This window comes from Anabrus simplex, chromosome 1 (genome assembly GCF_040414725.1).
Source record: "Anabrus simplex isolate iqAnaSimp1 chromosome 1, ASM4041472v1, whole genome shotgun sequence".
Lineage (NCBI taxonomy): Eukaryota > Metazoa > Arthropoda > Insecta > Orthoptera > Tettigoniidae > Anabrus > Anabrus simplex.
In genome coordinates this window covers 1030852895-1030866272 of record NC_090265.1, presented here as the reverse complement: position 1 = coordinate 1030866272, position 13378 = coordinate 1030852895, and the positions used below count along the sequence as shown (strand labels likewise).

General features: G+C 36.8%; 1 protein-coding gene across 6 annotated transcripts in view; it reads left to right on the top strand.

Moving 5' to 3' along the window:
* The window catches only part of LOC136857916 (serine-rich adhesin for platelets), a 137832-nt gene extending 126093 nt beyond the window's left edge, over positions 1-11739 (top strand). For 4 of the 6 annotated variants that reach the window (XM_067136985.2, XM_067136987.2, XM_067136984.2 and 1 more), the window contains 2 exons: positions 4283-4334; positions 11226-11739. The gene's annotated coding sequence lies outside the window, so the exon portion shown is untranslated. The remainder of the gene's footprint in view (positions 1-4282; positions 4335-11225) is intronic. The other 2 variants (XM_067136986.2, XM_067136980.2) reach the window with 1 other exon arrangement.
* The last annotated feature ends 1639 nt before the right edge of the window (positions 11740-13378 follow it).

The window sequence follows — 13378 nt, the reverse complement described above, 5'->3', positions numbered from 1 at the left end:
GATGTATAAACGCGAGTATTAATAAATACATTTTTTGAGTAATACAAATACTGGTATTAAATATTCATCGTATAATGGTCGCACCCTACAATTTGTTTCGAAAATTTTGGTATAAAAAGTGCGACGATTATGCCGTGAAATACGGTATATCTTAACCGACTTCGAATTCAGGAAATCTGTTAGGAATGTATGAGTTTTCCGGGGATTTTTCGATGATACAGACCACTATCTGATCTGTAGTGAACTAAGTATCTCTAGCCCTAGGATAGAGAAAGTGTAATCTGTCTGTAAACGAATAAGGGTAGAAAATCTCCAGGACGGCGAAATTAGACAGAAGTATATGGATATGATTAGTGAGAAGTTTCGAACAGTAGACAGTAAGCAGGTTCAGGGTTTAGAAAGAGAATGGGTGGCATACAGGGATGCTGTAGTAGAAACAGCAAGGGAATGCCTAGGAACAACTGTGTGTGAAGATGGGAAAAGGCGAACATCTTGGTGGAATGATGAAGTGAGAGCAGCTTGTAAACATAAAAGGAAGGCGTATCAGAATTGGCTCCAAACAAGGGCCGATGCAGACAGGGAATTGTACGTAGATGAAAGAAACAGAGCGAAACAAATAGTTGTTGAATCCAAAAAGAAGTCGTGGGAAGATTTTAGTAATAACCTGGAAAGGCTAGGTCAAGCAGCAGGGAAACCTTTCTGGACAGTAATAAAGAATCTTAAGAAGGGAGGGAAAAAGGAAATGAACAGTGTTTTAAGTAATTCAGGTGAACTCATAATAGATCCCAGGGAATCACCGGAGAGGTGGAGGGAATATTTCGAACATCTTCTCAATGTAAAAGGAAGTCATCATGGTGGTGTTGCAAACAGCCAAGCTCATGGGGAGGAGGAAAATTATGTTGGTGAGATTATGCTTGAGGAAGTGGAAAGGATGGTAAATAAACTCCATTGTCATAAAGCGGCAGGAATAGATGAAATTAGACCTAAAATGGTGAAGTAAAGTGGGAAGGCAGGGATGAACTGGCTTCATAGAGTAGTAAGATTAGCATGGAATGTTGGTAAGGTACCTTCAGATTGGACAAAAGCAATAATTGCACCTATCTATAAGCGAGGGAACATGAAGGATTGCAACATCTTTCGAGGTATCTCGTTGATTAGTATACCAGGCAAAGTATTCATTGGCATCTTGGAAGGGAGGGTGCGATCAGTGGTTGAGAAGAAGTTGGATGAAAACCAGTGTGGTTTCAGACCACAGAGGGGCTGTCAGGATCAGATTATCAGTATGCGCCAGATATTTGTAACATGCTACGAGCGGAATAGACAGCTGTGTTTATGTTTCGTAGATCTAGAGAAAACATATGGCAGGGTACCGAGGGAAAGATGTTTGCCGTACTGGGGGACTATGGTGTTAAAAGTAGATTATTAAAATCAATCGAAGGCATTTATGTTGACATTTGGACTTCATTGAGAATTGATGGTAGAATGAGTTCTTGGTTCAGGGTACTTGCAGGGGTTAGACAAGGCTGTAATCTTTCACCTTTGCTGTTCGTAGTTTACATGGATCATCTGCTGTAAGGTATAAAGTGGCAGGGAGGGATTCATTTAGGCAGAATATGCTGACAACTTGGTCTTAATGGCAGATTGTGCCGAAAGCCTGCAGTCTAATATCTTGGAACTTGAAAATAGGTGCAATGAGTATAGTATGACAATTAGCCTTTCGAAGACTAAATTGATTAATGGTTATGAATTTCATGTTTTTGGTCCGTATTGAACTGAGAATAATATATAAGTAATAATAATAACAACGTAAACGTTTCCACCTTTTCAATACTAAAATATATTCACAAAATTATAAATTACACGGTACTAGTTTCGACTTATAGACTAAATTGATGTTAGTAGGTAAGAAATTCAACAGAATTGAATGTCAGATTGGTGATACAAAGCTGGAACAGGTAGATAATTTCAAATATTTAGGTTGTGTGTTCTCCCAGGATGGTAATATTGTAGTGAGATTGAATCATTGTGTAGTGAAAAGCTAATGCAGTGAGCTTGCAGTTGCGATCAACTGTATTCTGTAAGAAGGAAGTCAGCTCCCGGACCAAACTATCTTTACATCGGTCTGTTTTCAGACCAACTTTGCTTTACGGAAGCGAAAGCTGGGTGGACTCAGGATATCTTATTCATAAGTTAGAAGTAACAGACATGAAAGTAGCGAGAATGATTGCTGGTACAAACAGGTGGGAACAGTGGGAAGAGGGTACTCGGAATGAGGAGATAAAGGCTAAGTTAGGATTGAACTTGAAGGATGAAGCTGTACGCCCAAACTGGCTTTGGTGGTGGGGTCATGTAAGGTGAATGGAGGGGAATAGGTTACCTAGGAGAATAATGGACTCTGTTTTGGAAAGTGAGAAAAGTAGAGGGAGACCAAGGCAACGATGGTTAGACTCAGTTTCTAACGATTTAAGAGGTATGGAACTAAATGAGGCTCAGCACTAGTTGCAAATAGAGGATTGTGGCAATGTTTAGTAAATTCAGTAAATTCCCAGAGGTTTGCAAACTGAACACTGAATGGCATTATGGTCTATAATGATTATGTATGTATGTATGAAAATAGTTCTTTGTTTTTGACACTGGCATTAAGCTCTTTCAAATTCTTTTGCAAGACATCTCCGAACAAGCTAAATTTATGAGCCCAGCAGGTTAATTTCAAAAGTATGCAAAGCATGCAGGATTGCTTGAGAACACTTTCTGCTGTTTGCAGCTTCTAGAAACGCACATTCTAACAAAAATATTACATGTTCAAATATTGGATTTGCCTTCTAACGAATGTTCTATTCTTGTTCATATTTGGTTTGCACAACGTTGGTTGGTTGTGTAAAGGTCTCCAGATCCTAACCAACAAATAGGAAAGAGAAAAGTCAGTATCAGGAAGAGGTCTTGGAAATCCTAGTTTTACTATCAGTGAGGTTTTATTGATAGTACCTATCTGGTATATACATTTGAAGCCATTTCTGGAATGCAGGGTCGTCTGCCTTCTCCAGCAGGATGTTGGCTTTGAGTAGCATCGCAGTTGTTTCATGAATAAATTCTGTCTTTTCACTCTTCAGTTTTCCTTTGCTTATCTCACGGGAATTCTATTGTTGCCTGCCGTTTCACTGTTGAATGAAGTGCTTAATTTACGTTCCTTATTTTTAAAGCGATGTTTTGAGACTGTATCTTTTTTCTCCACTCAATATGAACATCACAAAATCTACATATTAAAATATTGCTTTCCGAAATGTATAAACCTTCACTCGCAAACTGTTTACCTCTGCTGTGCACCGTAACGTTTGTCGAACAACCCATCTTCACTACTGACTGTGGTTTCTTTATTTATTTTATCTGAACCAGGAAGCCGAAATACATCAACCCTTTGTGCAATCAGCCATGCAGCCAGTAGACGTCATTAGAGATATCCAGAAATATTAGCACTGTAGCATGAAGAGACAGGCTCAGGTGGGATTTACCAGCCACCCCGAGAACAACATTAGAAAAATTTCGTTTCTGAAGAAGCCTGGAGTCAAAGTTGGCGATATTTGTGCCGAATTATTAGAAAACACCCGTCCCTCTCTAAACGGGAATACTGAAGATGACGAGTATAACAGGTATTTGTCCTGTTTAGGAATCTTTGCTCTCTCTTCCCTTTCTCTTCATACATATAATCTTGGAACAAAATTTGAAGCTCATTATTCTCTGAAAATTTCGCTATAATATTGCGTTTATTGTTAAATAAGTACATTTCGCTTTGAAACGAACTTATCGCTTTAATTCACGGAAATATGATCTTTTTTTAACCAGAAAAATATGATTTGTAATGATATTGCAAAATTGCTTCAAAATCGGTTCTGTCGTGTTTATCGTTAATGCGAAAAATTCATGCCTCAGACTATTGGTAATACAAATTGTGATGCTGATGTTACATCCTTTTGCTGTACACCTGCATTTACGTGAAATCCACATTGAATAATCAGAATAATTTAATTTAGCCTGTGGAAAGCAAACTAGCTGAGGATATTAAAATGGTTGCTTATGTGAGGTATTTGAAGAATTTATATCAAGTCCTTTTTTATTGTTTTGTTAATTTTTAATGTCTTGTTAAATAAAGGTAATGAACTGTGAAGAGAGCTGGTTTTTATGTGCCATCTCCTGGTTAGCAATCTTTTCAGGTACTGTTAAGCTGAGATAGGAAGTTGATAGTTACTGTTTTTATGGTGTACTGAACCATCAGTTTATGTTACAGATTTTCCTCCAACTGTCTGGCATCTCATGGTTTTCCAGATGTTTATTACTTGGTGAGTAAATTTTGTTATTTGTCAGAACAAGTGTTGTAATCCATTGAATTGTTATTCAAATTGATTTGTTATTTTTACTTCTGTGTCGGAGAGCATTTATTTTAGGAATGTTAGTCCGCTTCAACATTTTGGTTTATTTTCAGTTTGACATTAACATTAATTGGCATGAGAGATTGAAATATACCATTTTCCAATTAAATGCACAACACCTGGTTTTATAAAGGACTGAGTTAAATTTTGCATTGAATGTAATTTCCATATTGTTTCTGATTTTACTGATTGGATAGAGACTTCAAGGAGAAGCAAAAATGAGAAAATAGCTTCAAGATGTTCTATCTGGATTATTTTTAACAAGTGAAGATATTTTAATATATGTTAATTTATATGAAGGAACTAGGCATTAATTTTATTAATTTTTCATTTAGCACCAATACTTCGTGTTGAAGAATGGTGGTGGGTGGGTGGGGGGGCAGTTGTATTCACCCACAATCAGTGCAGGAATGAATTTATTTCTCGTAATGCCGCTACATAATTTCTGCAACATGCTACGTAATTATTAGTGAATTAGTAACAAGTGAATGCAGCACACCCTGCAGTCCTGCAAGCCAAGCATGCTAATTTAAATTTACAAACCATAACGCTTTCTGTAGGTAAAATAAAGCATTGAACTAAAGCTGACACTTTAGTTTCACTTTCTTTATGTTTCTTTTGTACACTTTTTATAATAAGGAAACTGTCGTGCACTTACCTGTGAGTTGAACTACTTCGGCCACCTCGCTCCAAGCTATGTAAGCAACGTCTTGTCTTGAGTACCCTTTCCTTTTGTAATTAAACACCACAAGGTGCTTTTCAACTTCGCTCATGTATTTCAGGTTAAAAATTTGTTCTCCCATTTAGTTCGAATCGCGCTACTCAAGAGACTTGAGTAGCAAGGAGACCAGCGTGCTGTGTCGCGGATGCTTGGGTCGGTCTTTCAGTCTCTCCAACTCCAGTTGCGCCATGTGAGTGCTGCCATTGAAATACACAATCGGCGTTGGCTGGTCGCCCAGTTTCTTTGTATCCAAGCTACTTCAGTTTCATTTGAGTTGTTCTGTTGTTGTTCTTGGCAAAGGACGTAATGTAGGTGGGGTGTTTCGTGTAGTCTAGTCCCTGACCCTTGACCTTATCGGCTTGGGTGGTCCTGCCAGGAGCCGTAACTCCCGCCAGCATTACTCTCCAAAAATTTGCAAGCCTCCTCACTGCATCGAAGTACACCGCACTATGGGGGAGATATAATTATAATAATATAATTTGATTCAATTTATCAAAGGCTTTTGAAAATTCTTTATAGATAACATCTCTCCGTGTGTGATTATCCAATGCATTAGTGAAGTTTTGCTAGAATAGTTACCGTGGATCTACGTAACTGGAAGAGATGTAACTTGTGTCTGAAAATCCTACTCAATGTGATTTAATCAAAAACCTTTTCTGTAGCTGTAATTATTGAAATAGGTCTATAATTTTCCGTTTTAGTCTTATTTTCCGAACTGAAGATCGGACAAACCCTACTTTGCTTCCATATGTCTGGATGAATAGAGTTTTTAGAATTGAGAATTATAATACACAACCTTTCATTGCTTATGATGGTACACCATTGGGACTATTTAATTTACTAGACTTTAGTTTCTTTTCTCGATTGCCGCAATCTCTTACGTGCGGTCAGTATCCAGTATTCGGGAGGGTTCGAACCCCACTGTTGGCAGCCTTGACGGAAGTCTGAAAATCCCACTTTAATGTGATTTGCTCAAAAACCTTTTCTGGATCTGTAATTATTTAAATTGGTCTATAATTTTCCATTTTAGTCTTATCTCCCGATCTGAGGATCGGACAAACCCTACTTTGCAACATTATCGTGGTAAAAATTAATATCTTCAGAAAAAAAGGAAAGAAGTAAAAAATTTTCAATCCCTTACAGCATTACTGGTCAACCCTCCTCATTTCCATATTTGCAAGTTGGCAACAACATATTTGGCAGTTATTTGGTTGTCACTTCCTTTTGTTTCCTGCGAGCGTTGTGAAATCACGGCCAGCTATATAGATATATGCTGCTCTCTTAGCTAGAGTGACGCATCAAGTCGGCCATGAAGTAGGCTCTACTCCTTGCTCTGCTGTTCTCCAGTGCGCGCGTTCGGCTCTCTCTTTGTTGTGTGCGTAGACGTGAATGGTATAATTAGTGCGTTTCAGCCTGGGCCTGAATGAAGGAAATTAACTGTTTAAACATCACCACGGTCCTCTGGTTGTTGTTCATTTTCGATTCCAATGAATTCAAATAGTCCTGTCACACGGTCGCCAGTTAACGTATCCACAAAGACGCACACGACATGCTATCAGTTGGTACAATTATTTTATTCACATCTATTTATAAATTAAACACACACACATCCTTAATCACTGCTGTTACAAACAAAACACTCCCATCACAAACCGCCATTTTAAAAAGAACAGCTGCCTGACACTTCAATATGGTGACTGCATCCACTGCATGTCACGCGTTCACAAGTATATCCTTGCTACACCATAACTCTACTGAACAATAACTCGCTAACCAGTAACTCTCTTCCCACAACTCGTTAACCAATGACTCTCTTCCAATAACTAACTTGTCACCGTCGAGATCGTCTCCTTGTGTATGTCCTGGCCACGCTTCTAGAAATATACATTACTAAAAAAAATTAAAAATTTACCTTCGTGAAAATTCTAGAGTGCCTAATACATAGATTATAATATACGGAATATTCTCCATCGTTCTCGTCACCTGTTACCATTTTGGAAGTTACAGTGTGTTTCACAATTATGGATTACAAATTATATATAGAGGTAAGAATCAATTATATACAGGTTCTTACATTAATTGAAGTGATACAAATGTCTATATACAGTGCATGTTTCATGACATAACCTCACAAACAATACGATCATTCGACTACGTAAATAATAATAATACATTCATGACATAACCTTACACACAGCACGATCATATCGTATGTACATATGATGTAATAATAATAATAATAATAATAATAATAATAATAATAATAATAATACTAAATGGATGTAACACTTCATAGCCATACATACAAGTAGTAATAATAATAATAATAATAATAATAATAATAATAATAATAATAATAATTCCAGCTGGATATTTGCATTAGTTACCCCTGGGTGAGAGAACATTGTTTTCAAGATATCGGTTTATTGCACTTGTGTCTATACTTTCGCTGAATATGTTGTAAATGGGCCTAACATTCATGTGAACTGGGACAACATTGCAGAGCTTAAAAATGAAAGTGGACAAATGAAGTGTAAAACCTTAAGTAATGTTGTATTTGCAGTACTAAGTGTACCTCACAGTAACTCTCCCACAGAAAGAGTTTTCAGTGTTAGGAAAAATCAGACAGAAATCAGGAATTGCTTATGGTTCTGAAGACAAAAATGTCAATGTCCTCTCAGGGGGAAGTATCTTTCAAGAAAATCTACACTGAAAAGCATCTGCTCGGTGTGAAACAAGCTACAAAGATTTTTTATTGCAGAACTAACAGGTATTGAGTAAATTTTATTGTGTAATATGATATACTTTAGAATAGATTGCTGTAGGAAAGGGCAAACGGGGTGTTTTGGATTTGACTCGTAAACGTTTTGAGGCGGGAGGGGGGGGGGGGGGGGTGCGCAAGTTAAATTGAGATTACTGATAACCCACTTCAAAGGTTGGCACCTCTGTGTTTGTAACATATTCGATTCTGTAGGAAACTAAGAATGTACCTGTTCAGAATAAACTCATTTGAGAAATGAAGCAAAGCCATCTGCACTCTCTTTACTATTATTCAACATAGTTCCATTGAACATCACTGGATTTGAAAGGTTACTAATTTTCCTTCTTCATTTAATAAGTTTCAAAAAAGGCTTTAGGGATATTGCAAATACCTCATTTAGATTCTATAACATAGAATTCATATGCCTTACTCATTAAAGCTTTCTCTTTTAATATCTTTGTATAAAAAAAAGTAAATTGCTGGCAGACTTGAGTGAAATACAATAGCTCTCGCGGACCAAACACACAACCCCCTGTGGGTGGGAGATGCAGACTAAGAATACACCCACGGTATCCCCTGTCTGTCGTAAGAGGCGACTAAAAGGGGGTGACCATGATCGAATTAGAACCATGAGACTACTTGTAATTAGTACAATCATGCAGGGAACACAATTGGTCGCCTTAGTATTATTCAGGGAAAATATATTTTGTAAAACAAGGATATGTTATTTTCTTGTAATATTTTCTTTTAGGTACAGTTCTCTCTATTACAGTCGTCTGTTGTATAAAAACTAAACAATGTGTCGTTCAGATCTCAAAAACTTTTATAATTCTACCCAATCTTCATCAACTAACTGATTCTAAAGTTCATAACAGTTAGCCTTATGAAAATTGGAATGGTTAACACTCTGAGTTTTAATTAATTTTACAATGTATTTCATATCAGCTGACAAAGGAGGATGAAAAGGGTCTTCAGCTGCAAGGTTCTGACTCTGGTCATTTTCACATGATTGGATTGGTCAAAATTAAGTTCAGTGTTACATTGGAAGAATTCGGAACGTCATATATTGATTTCATAGTATATAACTTTAAAAAATTGAAAGGACTCTCCATGCTAGGTCACCACAAACTTACGCTGGCATAGCTGGTGGCGGAAAGGGGGGTCCTAACCGGCTTGCCGGCGGATTTGGGCAAAATAAAATAGCTCTCGCGGACCAAACAAACAACTCTCTGTGGGTGGGAGACGCAGACGAAGAAGACATCCACGGTATTTGCTGCCTGTCGTAAGAGGCGACTAAAAGGGGCGACCAAGGGATGTTCGAATTAGAACCATGGTACTACTTGTAATTAGTACCATCACGCAGGGAACACCATTGGTTGCCTTTACTTATGAGCAGTACCACTATGTTAGGTACACAATAGGTTTGTGATTAGTAGCAACAAAGTGTGAATCAGGGTGGGATTTACAGTATCCGTGATTAGTACAGAACACCACGGGTCTGGGCGTTGCCTGTGATTAGTACCACTATATGAGCGACACCATGGGTCTGCGTTGCCTATGATTACTACCCACTATGTGAGGAACACCATAGGTGGCACCGCAATGTGAGAAACTCCATAGGTCTGTGGTACATGTGCATATTACATTACCTGTGAGTACTACCATAATGAGTCTACGCTACTTTCGATTAGTACCGCAACATGACAAATACCGTGGTTCTGTTTTACTAGTGATAAGTACCATTGTGAGGGGCCGATGACCTGGATTTTGGACATCTTTAGACAACAAGCATCATCGATTCAGGATTGTGCTTTAGAAACAGTCCCTTGGTCAGTAATACTATTGTTTATGATAGTGTGTTGGAATGTGGGGCATTGTGGGTCGCATCCACTGATTACTATGACGAGTCATTTGTCTATTGTAGAGGTAATTGTCCGATAATTATTTTGTCCCAGACATTAGTAATACTACCGTGAATGATTCAAAAGGGGTTTATCCCCATCTTGCTCTGCCCCCCAGCCCCATATCTCTCTCTCTCACACACACACTCGCACACGGAATCCATTTTCTTCTATTCATTATTAGTTTTTAATTCTATGCAGTTTTTTAGCTCATATGACTCTTGTAGAAATGAGGGAACTTGTCAAATATTTTGTACAGAAGTTTCATTAATATTGCTGGGTCTTGATTGAGGATAAATGAACTTGGGTGTTTTCAGTTAAACTTCGTGAAGCAGTTAATCAGGTTTGGGATTAACATCATACGAGCAGATTTTTGCCTTCATATCAGGTATTCCGTAAACACTTGTAAATATGGTGTGTTGCAAATATATTTTGTTAGAATGTATTACGCTAACACGTAGTCTCTTTTTGCTGTGAAAGAATTTCAGTTATTAGTTTGTGTTTTAGTTTTTTTACATGGCAGGGTATGTGCACAACTATATAGATGGTCATATATTATTCACTAGCATCTCCAGTTTTGTCACAGCGTGTGTTGCTCATAGCACCTGTGAACTGTTCACAATTATTTTCATGTCATTTCCAATATTTTTGACCTATTTATTCATGTTGAAACCTTTTCATCTGCAATATTGTAACTTAAAAATTTTCTATCCATTTATTATTCATGTTCGAGTTATTATTAACATAGAAGATTGACATCAATCTGGTTCAAAGCCTTATATGTGAATATTTGAGTTACTGAATGAATTGAAGTGTTTCAATAATTTATGTAAAATTGTTTGACAATTGATTTGTAGCATTTTGGTGATATTTTGTGCATTTCTGTGGTTAAGAGTTCTTTTTCTCTTTTGCAGGAGTCCAAATGCTAGTTATATCTTCATATATTTACTTAAAAAAATGTTTAATCTTAATATGCTTAGAAGCAAGATCAGTATTTTTTGTTCTTTTATAGAAAGTTTTGTTTTGTATGTTTTGTTACCACACTCATAATGGTCAGTATTTTGAATCAAGTTCTAAGGGTATTGTATAAACCAAGATGTTTCTACTTTGGGATGTTCTTATGAATACTTTTTCATTCAGGCTTTATTTCAAGGCCTTAGCTAATTTGTTCAGTAACTCAAGTCAAAAATATTGTTAATGATATTCATGGATTGGGTGTTTTCTTGGAAAAATTTATATTTTTCCATTTCATAATCATAACATGTTTGACTTTTTTTGTGTGTGTCTGTGTGTGATTGGAACTTAGTCTTCAAGCTGAGTGAAAAGAAGTGGTTTTTTTAAATATCGAAGGGGTGATATTGTGAATTAAAATTGAAGTGCTACAAGGATGTTCTTAAGCAACATGTTTGTGTTCCAAGGAAGCTAAGAGAAAAGATGCCAGATGAGAGGCTGCCTCCAAGGACTTTAGTCTGCACCGTGAATGAGAGGAACAATGACAGGAAGCAATATTTATTGAAAATAAAGGTATTTCACAAACAGTAGAGAAGAAGTCAAATGGGAATATATTCATATTTCCTGTTGGTCCTGAGGTAATAATCTGGATCAGTCACTTGTGATATTAGAATGCAAGAATGTGTGATACGTATAGCGTTTGTTAATGGAGAATATATTAAGGAATATGAATTGAAATAATATAATTGTGGGTGATTATAAACTTGTCAGGATTCATTAAACAAAAAATGATGACTACATATCAGAGTGGAAGTACAATTTAAGAAACCAAATAGAAAGTGAACTTGGGAGGAGCCCAGAAGAGGATACAGTATTGCCATGAGTTCTAGAAGATCTCTAATGCGGTACTAATGTATTGTGTTCAATATGACATGTATGATATGTTTGAAATATTTTTGAAAATATATACTTGTGAATTTACATTACTTTTCTTATTCATATTCAATTCCTTTCCACTCTTATCACCTTACAAAACTGGGATTATCCATTAATTGAACATTAGTTTATCCAAGTTGGTGTAATGAGAGCTTTTGAAAAATCATTGTAAGTTGTTTGGGATTAGCTGGTGACATAATTACAGATTGTTTGTTGGTAATTACTAGGGAACAGATTTTTATGGAATTTATTTTGTCAATACATATTTTTCAACAATTCTGCTCTAAAGTACACATTTTTTTTTTCCTTTTTCCAGTTTTTAATGCAATCCAAAATCTAAATTTCAAATATGATACATATTAAGCAAAACACAATGTGAATGGATTTTTAAAAAATTGTATTGCATCGTGACTTGGACAGCATGTGCTGGATTGCTCGCTCTCGCTTCAGAGTGGATTCCCTTGCCTATGAAATGAAACAATGCATTCAACTGAAAAGTTGTTCAGTCATTGGTAATTCCTTGATTAACTCTTATTGCTTTACAGTACCAGTACATAAGTGAAGTGCTTACTGATATAACGCCAAAAGTGAAGGAAAATGTTTATTTACGTTTGCAGCAATATGTTTTCGAATTTAGCAGAGTTTTTACAAGCGATGGAAAAATTCTCTCCGTCAACTTTCATAATTTCCACCTCTTGACAAATGCAGTTCAAAAACTAAATAAACACTGCTCATGGAGAAGCTTGAGACATTGAACTGGTCTTCTCCCAGTGTTGTACATTGTTCTGTGACAGTAGACATAGGTTTGCATTGAAAAGTTGGAGAATTCTGCATTGCTCACTGCAACGTGGAGCTATTTTAACCCATACTGTCTGAACACTACTGGTGAGTGATAATTGTTATATATGTACTTAAATTTCTTAATAACAAAATAAAATATTTTTATAATAATTATATATGTTTTTCAATCTTTTACTCTGTAAGAAAATATTTTCGTGCTTTTGAGTACATAAAAACCCATTCCCTATAATTACTGGAAATGGAGAGGCAAGGATGTGATTTACTTTTTCTTTCCTCTTGTGAGGTTGAGAAACAAATTTCATCATTTCCACCTCTTAACAAAGGCACTTCAAAAAAAGCTTTATTTGGAGATGTAATGGTACACAATAGTAGGGTGCTAGTACATACTACTATTCAATGTAGTCACTATTGTCCAAGCATTTTTTCCAGAGAACACGAAGGCAGTGATGCTGGCATGGAAGAAATCCACATCCAGTCCCTGAAACCATGTTATGATGGTATGATGAATGGCTGTATCATAATTGAATTGCTTCAGGGTGCTTATTAACAGTCCAAAGAGATGGAAATCACTTCCAGGTCAGGTCTGTAGGAGGATGGTCCAGATAGTTGATTTAATCTCCAGGTGGATCAACAGTGATTGCCGCCAATTAGCGTGTCACATGGAGCATTTGCGGGTGTCCATTTGCATACGACGACCTGGACTTCTCTCAACAGACGTGTTGCTGCACAGTAACAGCAGACCCCATGCAGCCAACAGCAGACATGAATTGTTACGGTGCTTCTGGTGTGAAATACGGCATCATTCTCCCTACAACACCAACCTGGCACCCAGTGATTTCCATCTTTTCAGACTGTTACGGAAGCTTCTAAGTGATTCAACGAC